General features: G+C 51.3%; 1 pseudogene; it reads left to right on the forward strand.

Moving 5' to 3' along the window:
* Positions 1-6,172, forward strand: part of LOC104981259 — a 26,357-nt pseudogene continuing 20,185 nt past the window's right edge.

The following is a 6,172-nucleotide window of genomic DNA, read 5'->3' on the forward strand; positions in this document are numbered from 1 at the left end:
ATGGTCCCCATGCTCCTCATGGAGGGTGCTGTCCCTCACTACGAGTCAGAAACCCAAGGTGATAATTTTCCTGTCTTCCTGGTAGTCTTTGGCTGGAGATTGTTGACAAAGTCTTCACCCAAAGGTTACCATCTCCAGTGAGGACTGCAGTCGCCCCACCTGCCTTCTACCTCCCGCTTCCCTCGCTCCATTTTCTTCATGGCACCCATTGCCTTCACCCACACTGGATCAATTGCTTATTCACTTTGTATTGTTTATGGTCTGTCTCACCCATCCCCAACCCCATTTGAATGTGAGCTGTACTAGAGGCATGGATGGTGGTTGGGATTGTTTCTGGATGTATTCAAAATGGCTGGGACCGGGATTAGCTCATCTAAACAAGCAGTAAATATTTGCTGAATGAAAGAACCATTGCTAGGACAGGCACTCCTAACCAACTTGGTCATCAGGAAGGCTTCCCTAGAAATGGAGTGTGAAGGCTGGGATCTGATAGGGGAATAGAGGTGATCCTGCATGAACATGGGGAGGAGCTTTCCCAGCAGGTGCAAAAGGCCTGGGGAAGCAAGGGGTATTTCAGGATTGATGGAGAGCAAGCGCTTCGAAGTGGCTGAAGGGGGAGTTCTGGAAAGGGAGGGCAAGAGATGTGGTTGCAGAGTTGTCAGGGCCCAGAAGAGCTGGGTCATTGGGAGCTCAGACTTCACCCCAAGGGCCATGGGGATAGTTGCTCCACAGCAGGTGGAATCTTCCTGAACCAGGGATCAAAACCATGTCCCCTGAATTGGCAAGTGGATTCTTACTCGACCACCAGAGAAGTCCAGAAGGCAGCATTTAAAGGGCAGATGGCAGGACGGTGCTGAGGAAGAGGTGAGGCTGGAGGCAGTGGCAGAGACTGAAGACCAGCGGCAAGACTGAAGGCACCTGGGTCGAGGTGGCAGCTGCAGAGAGGGGGCGGAGTCCTGGGAGAAGGAAGACCCCTGGCCTGGGCACCCCGCCGTTCAGAGGTGCCATTCACTGTGGAGGGAGGGCGTGGAGGAACGGGTTTTGGGAAGGCGCTGAGTGTGAGGACCTTCAGGGGATCATCAGGGGAGACGTCAGGTGGGCTGTACATATACCTGGAGCTCAAGGTCGGACTGGAGATTCAGGCTCAGAAGACGGCCACAGTGGGAATGAAGCCTTGGCGGAGATTTCTGAAGACTTCTGCCTGAGGAGCCGCAGCCCCAGGGGCTCAGGGCAGGAAGGGTGTCAGGAAAGGTGGAAGGAGACCCACCACCCCTTTTCCACTCTCTCTGGCGTCTCTAGGTCTCACTTTGTTCCCTGGAGCCCCCTGGCCCCCATGCCTGGAATCACTTGCTAGGACAGAAGAATCCTCTCTCCTAATAATTCACCGCCCCTGGCTTGTTCAGAAGGAAGTGGAAGAGGCTCTGTGTTGCACACAGCGCACACGCTCTGGAACCAAAGCCCCACCTGGGGGCAGAGATGGCAGCCTGGACCGCCCTGGGACTCAAGCCCTCATTATTCTGGGAAAGTTCAGAAGTGGGGCCACATCAGGGGTCAACCAGAGGCAGTCTGGGCACAATGGCATCATCAGCAGCTCCCAGACAGCAGGGCTGGGAAGCAAGTCTGGCACAGGCTGGCACACTCCCTTCCCACCCCCAACGGCCCCAGCCCCCTGCCCCTGAGACTCTGACTAGAGCTGGAGGCAATCCTGTTCAGATGGGAAGGCTTAACCCAGGCTCCCTGGGCTCCGTCCCGCTTCCTTCTGCCTCCCCCTGCCGCCTGCCAACCAGCAGGGCAGGGCTTCCCTCCTGCCTCCTTGGAGCACCAGCATCTGCAGCCCCCTGAGTGTCCCTCCCTGCCTAACAAGCCATGTCCCACACCTCTTCTGTGATCTTCTTAAAATACAGTTCACAGCACATCACTCCTCATTCCGTTGTCCCTCAAGCAGGGACTTGTCCCCAAAGCTTTTGGATCAGAAGCCAAACTCTCCTGGGCCTCCCAGGCTGCCACTTGACACTTTTTTTTTTTTTATTGTCAGTTCTCAGTGTGCATCCTCCTTCGTGCCCTCCCACTTCATTTCCCACTCACCCTTGGCTCACATCACTTCCTCTGAATGACCTTCCTTGGTCCCCAGGTTGCTGGAGGAAGGTCAGCTTGAATAAACCTCACTGGGTTTTTTCTACCAGGGTTTCTGGAAGGCAGAGTCTGGGTCTGTGGTGTTGACCACAGTTTCCCAGTAAACCCACAGTGGGCCAGCCAATAGGGATGGCATTGAACTGAAATGTATCATGAAGCGCTTCCACCTTCTCCCCTCCCGAGATCCTTGGGTCCTGCCCCACTAGATCGGGTCAGCAGGCGGTGTTACCCTCCATCCCAGCAACAAGCGGCAGCTGAATCCAGAAACTGCCACCCCTTCAGTGCCGCCCGGAGAGTCTCGGCCGTGAACCTTGTGACCTGGCAGAGTGTTGGGAGGAGACACCAGCAACTGAAGTTGCGTTTCATCGAAGTTCCCAGTCCCTTAGGGGAAGTAAGGGTAATGAGATAGATCGAGAGCTTCTGTGGGAGAGCTCCAGATGGCCCCTAGGAAAGGGAACTTGCTCGGGGTGTCCTGCCTGAAACAGCAAGCAGCGGAAGGGCTGCTGGATTCTGGGACCCTGGTTCCGTCCCTTCCTAGCAGCAGACCTTGGGCACACTCTTCACCTTTCCCCTGCAAAACAGAAAGCACCAGATAACCCCATCTCGGGTATGGTGAGCTGAGCGAAGCCATGCACCAAGAGCCTTTTGCACAGCGCCTGGTGCATGGGAAGCCAAGTTCTTCCCAGGCCTTCCCATCACCTTCTTGCGTGTGAAAATTCAAGTGTGTGCCACGTCCTGGCCGAGGATGGCTGAGCCAGACCCAGCAGAGGGGACAGAGGACATCAGGGCAGATGTGCTGACTAGGGGCTGTGGGAGAGGGCCCCGGGGCTGAAGCAAACCAGAAAGTCCTAATAGGAGGAAGCAGGGGGACCTGTGGCCTCCTTCAACACCTTGTCATTGCATCTGGGAAAACTGAGGCTGAGAGGTGGCAGGAATTGCTGTCAGAGTGTTGCCTGGAGCCAAGGTTGGTACTGCAGTTCTCCTGAACCTACCACGCTGAATGTAGGCTTTGAGGGCACATGCTTTAGACACAGACAATTGTTTAGCTCAAGATCACAAGGAAGGACTTTCCTGGTGGTCCAGTGGCTAAGGATCCATCTGCTAATGCAGGAGACACGGGTTTGATCCCTGATCCGTGAAGATTCCACATGCTGCAGAGCAACTAAGCCCATCTGTCCACGCCTGCTGAAGCCCATGTACCCCAGAGCCTGTGCTCGCCAAGAGAAGCCACCGCAATGAGAAGCCCACACACCACAATGAGGCCCGCATACCACAGCCGGCTCACTGGCACTAGAGAAAGCCCAGAGCAGCAACAAAGACCCAGCAGGGCCCAAAATAAACAAAGCAAAGGTCACAAGAAAGGTTGTGACAAGCCAGGGACTCAGGGCTGCCAACTCCCTGGGACCCTTCTCTCTACCCCAAGGAGGTCAGGGAGTGAGGGTAGATCCCACCTTCTAGCATTTTCCCATCATCTGTTCAACAAACACCAGGTTCTGTGAAAATAGGAGAAAGAGAGACACAGCCAGCTCTCAGGGAGCATATAGCCAACTAAGGAAGAGATGCTGAGAAATCACAAGCAAATATTAGAGTATGACTGTAAAGGGGGCTGTGGAGAAGGGGTTCGTGGAACTGCGCAGGGGTGTAGCTAGTGAGGACGCTCCATCTGTGGGATCAGGAAGGTCTTTTGAGGATGTGATGCTTAAGTTGAAACTCAGAATAAAAAAGGTCATTGTGAGATAATAATTATATATCGATATTGATATCCACCCCTGGCTCCTGGCACAGAGTTCCTATAAGCTTGTAATTTCCTGACTGAGCACTAGAAGCATCTTTCATTTTATTGTAGTCACTTGTGGGGGGGTGGGGCTGGGATCCTGGCTGGGGGCTGGTCACCAGGAAGACCAACCATGACTATAAGCTTGGAATTTTCACACACACACACACACACACACCCCATGCCAACTTCTCCAGGGGAGAGGGCTTGAGATGGAGGTTAGTAATTAATTATGTCCACATAAAGATCCCCAGAGTATGGGTTTTGGGGAGCTCTAGACGAGCCAACACATCCATGTTGTGGGAGGGAGGCACACCCCAGTGCCACAGGGCAGAGGTTCCCATGCTCGAGACCTTTCCAGACCTCACACTATGTGTCTCTTCATCCGGTTGTTCATCTGTATCCTTTGTCATAACCTTTAATAAACTGCTAAAGGTAAGTAAGTGCTTCCCTGAGTTCTGTGAGCCACTCTAACAAATTGATCGAACCCTAGGAGGGGGTCATTGGAACTGTTGATGTATAGACGGCTGGTCAGACTAGCCTCTGAAGTGTGTGGAGAGGGGCAGTCTTATGGGACTGAGCCCTTAACCTGTAGAATCTGATTATATCTCTGGGGTGATTGTGTCAGAATGCAGTTGAATTCTAGGGCATAATTCTAGTTGGTATCACAGAGAATTACTTGGCATGGAGGAAATTCCCTGGGAAGATAGGGGTTTTCCTGACACAGTTACCCAGGCATGAGGGTGGAGTGTATTCCAGGCAGAGGGAATGGCATATGCAAAGTCCTGTGGTGGGAGGAAGTACTCCAAGGTTGTCTTTTCAAGATAGTGGATTGAAGGCATCTTCTTCCTCTTTTCTTCTTGAAAATCACCCTGCCCCGTCTCACACACACCCACACACACACGCACGCACGCACACGCACGCGCACACACACATGCACGCACACTGAGGAGAGCAAGAAATAAGAACTCCATTTTCTAAGAAGATATTTCTGACCTCAAACTAAAATACTGTAGAAAACAACCAAATACTCTAGATTCCAGTACGGTTAAATAATGGTTATTAGACAATTTTTTTTTCTTCTCTCCCTCTAGAACTTGGCCTCCTCAACCCTTCTCTTTCTCACTGCATTAACTAACAAAATTCCAGTGCCTGGCCCTAAGAATGAAAATCTCAACTTCTGTAAAAATAAGCCTCAGAAAGATGGGGAGGACCTGTCTTTTCTCCCCTGAAGCTGTAGAAACAGAAATACTTACTATACTCCATCATAAAAATGAATTTAAGGATCAGACATGATAGAGGTGAAAGCAAGAAATTTCATGAGCATGTCCAACTTGTTTTCCTGTCCAATGTCTTAGAAAGATTGAAGGCAGGAGGAGAAGGGGAGGACAGAGGATGAGATGGTTGGATGGCATCACCGACTCGATGGACATAAGTTTGAGCAAGCTCCCGAAGTTGGTGATGGACAGGGAAGCCTGGCGTGCTGTGGTCCATGGGGTCGCAAAGATTAGGACACAACTGAGCGACTGAACTGAACTGTAGAGACCGTGGGGCTATGCATGAGAAATGAGTTAGCTCTGTTAATGCACATCAATCCTGGGAAGGGTTCTTCTCACAGTCTTGAGAGACAGCCAGGCTTCAGATTGTTCATTGTATTCAAGTAACTTTTAAATTTCAGACTTAAGACTGGGATGGCAACTGGCTACTTTAACGGATCATTTGAGCCGGGATGATCACTGAAAGCCTAAGATCATGGCATCTGGTTCCACCACTTCATGGGAAATAGATGGGGAAACAGTGGAAACAGTGGCTGACTTTATTTCTTGGGCTCCAAAATCACTGCAGATGGTGATTGCAGCCATGAAATTAAAAGATGCTTACTCCTTGGAAGGAAAGTTATGACCAACCTAGATAGCATATTAAAAAGCAGAGACATTACTTTGCCAACAAAGGTCCGTCTAGTCAAGGCTATTGTTTTCCCAGAGGTCACGTATGGATATGAGAGTTGGACTGTGAAGAAAGCTGAGTGCCGAAGAATTGATGCTTTTGAACTGTGGTGTTGAAGAAGACTCTTGAGAGTCCCTTGGACTGCAAGGAGATCCAACCAGTCCATTCTGAAGGAGATCAGTCCTGGGTATTCATTGGAAGGACTGATAGTGAAGCTGAAACTCCAATACTTTGGCCACCTCATGCGAAGAGTTGACTCATTGGAAAAGACCCTGATGCTGGGAGGGATTAGGGGCAGGAGGAGAAGGGGACAACAGC

The sequence above is a fragment of the Bison bison genome, unplaced genomic scaffold, assembly GCF_000754665.1.
Source record: "Bison bison bison isolate TAMUID 2011002044 unplaced genomic scaffold, Bison_UMD1.0 scf7180017864516, whole genome shotgun sequence".
NCBI classification, from domain to species: Eukaryota; Metazoa; Chordata; class Mammalia; order Artiodactyla; family Bovidae; genus Bison; species Bison bison.